The sequence below is a fragment of the Danio aesculapii genome, chromosome 18 (genome assembly GCF_903798145.1).
Source record: "Danio aesculapii chromosome 18, fDanAes4.1, whole genome shotgun sequence".
Taxonomy (NCBI): domain Eukaryota; kingdom Metazoa; phylum Chordata; class Actinopteri; order Cypriniformes; family Danionidae; genus Danio; species Danio aesculapii.
Genome location: NC_079452.1, coordinates 23,068,099 through 23,073,287, shown reverse-complemented (window position 1 = coordinate 23,073,287; position 5,189 = coordinate 23,068,099). Strand labels below are relative to the sequence as shown.

Here is a 5,189-nt window from a genome sequence, read left to right as displayed (position 1 = left end):
AGTGTTTCTCCAGTCTTCTGCTCCAGGAGATTCAGGATTCAGGAGACGCTGCTGATGCGCAGATGTGCTGTGAATATGGCGCGACATCTGCGCTTATTTACAACAACTCGAGGTGAAGACATGTCATACTTTTACTTACCACTAGCATTGTCAGGTGTGCAGGTGTGCTTCAGTCTTCTGTCAGTCTATGTCGCTCCTGTCTCTGTTGATCTAAAACTCCACATCTAGAATCCTCTTAGTCTATGCTGACATTATCTTCAGCAGCTCAAACACTCTAATGGCTAATGGACAGACGGCTGCTTCTCACTCAGGGCTGCTGTTTATGCTAATGAGATGGAGAGATGGCACTAGTGGGGGGGCTTTCCCCCTCTGATGACACGTACAAAGAGAGAATGTCAATCAAAGTGTTTCAGCATCAAGTCTGATTAGAGCAACACAATTCATTACTGTTCAGCATCAGAGGATGCTGGAGATACTCAAACACTGCTCACACACACACACACACACACACGCACACTACTGGGTTTAAACCCTTTATAAAACTGATCTCTGCATAAGACCTTCTTTAATCCCGCAGGTTGTGCTCTCGGTCAGGGCGTGTTATCTGCAGGGTCAGCAAGTGTCTGCAGGTATGCGAGCGCTGGCTCTGGATTGGGATGATGCAGGTGCAGAGAGAGTTCAAACTGCAGCCGAGACTCTGTTCATGACCGTCGGCATCATCGACCGCTTCCTGCAGGTCTAAGATCAGCTGATAATAGCACACTGTATTCACAAAAACATCTCATGGGACAGTTCAGACTAACATTTAACTTCTGTCTCCTTTTACTCCCTCTCTAGTGTTTGAAACCAGTTTGGGTTTTCTTTCTTCTGTTGAATACTAAAGGAGATATTTTGAAGAATGTTGGAAAAACAAATACTATGGAAGTCAATGGTTACAGGTTTCCAACATTCTTCAAAATATCTACTTTTATGTTTAATATAGTAACACAATAGCATTTGTTTTTCCTACTATGGAAGTCAATGGTTACCATTTTCCAACATTCTTCAAAATATCTTCTTCAGGTTTAAAACAAGTAAAGAGTGAGTAAATGATGATAGAATAAATTTTTGGGTGAACTGTGTCTGTAAGGCTAAAAGTACACTGTAAAAATGTTGGGTTATTGTAACCCAATGCTGGGTTAAATACAGTATGGACAAATCCAACCATTGGGTTAAAAGTGTCAATTAAAATGTTTTCTTCTATTAAAGACAAAAGAAGATATTTTGAAGAATGTCTGAAACCTGTAACCATTAACTCCTCCTATGGAAGTCAAGGGTTACAGGTTTTCAACATTCTTCAAAATATCTCCTTTTGTGTTCAACAGAAGAAAGATACTCAAATGTTTCTGGTGTGTGTTTGTAGAGTAACCCGGTGCCGAAGCAGTATCTGCAGCTGGTGTGTGTGACGGCCATGCTGCTCTCCTGTAAATACGAGGAGGTGTATCCGCCGACGGTGGGAGATTTCGCGTTCGTGACGGACGGAGCGTACTCATGTGGAGACATACGGCGCATGGAGAGAATCATCCTCAAACGACTCGACTACAGCCTCGGACGACCCAACCCGCTGCACTTTCTGCACAGAGCTGCAGGGTCAGCCAGGTATATATATATATATATATATATATATATATATATAATATATATATATATATATATATATATATATATATATAGAGAGAGAGAGAGAGAGAGTTCTCTACAAGTGGTTTGTCAAGCCAAGTGTGTTTGTGCGTGTGTCTGTCTGTGCGTGTATTTGGGTGTGTGTTTGTTCATGCATATGTGTTTTCATGCGTGTGTGTGTGTGTGTTCATGCGTGTCACTGTGTGTGTGTGTAGTTCATGCATATGACTGCGTGTGAGTTCGTTCTCGTGTGTGTTTGTGAATGCGTGTGTTTGGGTGTGTGTTTGTTCTTGTGTGTGACTGTATGGGTGTGGCTGTGTGTTTCATGCATGTGACTGCGTGTGTGTTCATTCTTGTGTGTGTGTGTGTGTTCATGCTGGCATGTGTTTTTCGTGCATATGTGTGTTCATGCGTGTGTGGCTGTGTGTGTTTATGGATGTGACTGCACGTGTGTTCATTTTTGTGTGTGTTTGCATGTAGCTGTGTGTGCGTGTTCAATCTTGTGTGTATTCGTGCATGCATGCATGCATGTATGTTTGTTGTGCGTGCGTGTGTGTTTGTTCATGCACATGCGTTTTCATGCATTTCGTGCGTGTCAATGTGTGTGTGGGCATGCATGTGGCTGTGTGTGTGTGTGTGTGTCTGTGTGATCATGTATGTGACGCGTGCGTGGGGTGTTTGTGTTTTTGTGCGGTGTGTTTTGCATGTGCATGTGTCTGTGTGTGCGTGTATTGGGTGGTGTGTTTGTTTCATGCATATGTGTTTTCGTGTGTGTTTGTGTGTGGGTCATGCATGTGAGTGTGGCTGTGTGTGCGTTGACTGCGTGCATGTTCATTCTTGTGTATGCGTGGTGTTTCATGCTTGATGCGTGTGGCTGTTGTGTGTGTGTGTGGTGTGTGTGCTCATGCATGTTACTGCGTGCATGTTCATTCTTGTGTGTGTGTGTGTGTGCGTGTGTGTGTTTTCATGCTTGGATTGCGTGTGTGTTTGTGCGTGTGGCTGTTTGTTGGTGTGTGTGTGTGTGTGTGTGTGTGCTTATGCATGTGACTGCGTGTGTGTTCATTCTTGTGTGTGTTTCGTGCATACAGGTGTGTTTGTGTGTTTTTCGTGCATGTGTGTGTGTTTCTGTGTGGGTGCTTGTTGCTGTGTGTGCGTGCATGTTTGCTTGTATGGTGTGTTCATGTGTTTGTGTTTGCGTGTGTGTGTGTGTGTGCGCATGTTCTTGTGTGTGTGTATGCGAGTGCACATGTTTCTGGGGGTGCGTGTGACTGTGTGTGCCTGTTCTTGTGTGTGTGTGTGTGTGTGCGTGTGTATCTGTGTGTCTGTGGTGGTGTTGTAATCTGTGTGCATGTGTTTGTCTCTGTGGTGGTGTTGTACGGTGTGTGTGTTCAGGCCTCTTCACAGCATCAGTCTCTGGCTCAGTTTCTCCTGGAAGTCTCGGTTCTGGTCTCTGATCTCTCCATGTTCCTCCGTCTCTCCTCGCTGCCGCTGCGTTTGCTGAATCTCGCAGGATTCTGGACTCTGGAGAACGGGTGGAGGATTTACTTCATCTGCATGGTTGATTTATATGACTGATCCATCCATTTTATCCTCATCCTGGCACAAAACGCTGTGTTTTGTTTATTTGATGATTGATGATTGATTGATTTGATTGATCGTCCATCCTCTGGCACCAAACGCTGTGTGTTTTGTTCGTCAGAGTCTCCATCTCCAGCATCAGAGCGGATACAGCGCAGAACTCTGACTCCAGTGAGTGCTGCAGATGGAGAATCAGCTGAAGAAGATCAGCTCTGAACACACGGTGAGCAAATACCAACCTCTCCATCAGCAATACAGCATCTCCATCAGCTGTACTAAAACTGCTGAAACGGTGTGTTTCTGCTCTCAGCTGCAGGAGATCCACAGCAGATACAAGAAGCAGATGCATGTGGGCCAAAACACTGCGCTGAGATCTGATTTACAGCACTGACCAGTTTTTATGCACTTAATCATCATGTTTTAAGCTTTTAATCCCATCACTATATCAGCTCATGTGTTTCTATCAGCTGGATGAGCAGTGCTGAGTTCTGTTTTTAACAATGCAACCGGTGAATGAACTGGATTTAATGCAGCTTTTGTCAATAAATGAATATTGATTTTTATTATTTTTACATTGATGCTATTTATCAATTACTGATCTGATAATTCACTCAACTCACCATTCAGTTGCCTTCATGTTGAGAATGAAGATTATAAGGTGTTTGGGCGTGGGTGGTTTCCTCCGGGTGCTCCGGGTTCCCCACAAGTCCAAAGACATGTAGTGCAGGTGAATTGGGTAAGCTAAAATTGTCTGTAGTGTATGTGTGTTTCCAGTAATGGTTGCAGCTGGAAGGGCATCTGCTGAGTAAAACATATGCTGGATAAGTTGGCGGTTCATTCCGCTGTGGCAATACCTGATTAATAAAGAGATTAGCCGAAAAGAAAATGAATGAATGACTATAAGGTGCACACACAAAAAGCTGGGTTGTATTGACCCAACATTTATAATTATAACTTCATTTAAAATGATAACTCTCAGGGCCATTTACTGTATATGGAAAAATATGTGGAAGTCGAAATATAGAAGTTGATATTTAGCTGCACCATGTTGGTGGTTTCGTAACATCTAGTTTTTAATGAGGTGGTCATCAACCCAACGCTTCACCCCAAACCTGGAAGACCAGGACAATACATACACTACAGCTAATTTAGTTCATCAACTCCCCTATAGCGCATGTGTTGGACTGTGGGAGAAACCGGAGCGCCCGGAGGAAACCCACACCAACACGGTGAGAACATGCAAACTCCACACAGAAACACCAACTGACCCAGCCTGGACTCAAACCAGCGACCTTCTTGCTGTGAGGTGATTGTGCTACCCACTGTGCCACTGTGACTCTTTTGCAGTGAAATATATGCTGCATCTGTAATATTAAACAGGCAAACCCACACAGAAACACTAACTGACCCAGCCAGGACTCAAAACCAGCGACCTTCTTACTGTGCAAGAACATGTATTATTAACCCAACTTAAATTTGGTTTAACACAACCCAGCATTTGACTGAGCGCACATGAGACATAAATGAGAAAAGCTGCATTTATAATTAAAAGGATATTCCATGAAAATAAATATTTTTTGGGTTGTTTTCAACCAATGATGGGTCAAATATGGACAAATAAGACAGTTAAACTTTTAGTTTAACCCAGCTGTTGGGTTTATCCATATTTAACCCAACATTGGGTTAAAAAAATCCAGCATTTTTTTAAATAGAATAACGTTTAATTACACATGTTAATTACGCTGAATATAGGTGTCAATATGTAAAACTGAATCTAGTGATTAATGCTAGTGTGTGGTGTGTTTTGAGTGGCCGATAGGTGGCAGTGAGAATCTCAGGTAGAGTCTCCATCATCAGCAGCAGGCGCTCAGCTGTCACACACACACACACACACACGCACGCACACAGACACACAGAGTTTCTCAAACAGAAAGTGCAAGGAGTCCCGGATA

The 5,189-nt window shown here is 43.2% G+C and overlaps 1 pseudogene; it reads left to right on the top strand.

Annotated features, from left to right (window-relative positions):
* The window catches only part of LOC130245331 (G2/mitotic-specific cyclin-B1-like), a 4,820-nt pseudogene extending 1,192 nt beyond the window's left edge, over positions 1–3,628 (top strand).
* The last annotated feature ends 1,561 nt before the right edge of the window (positions 3,629–5,189 follow it).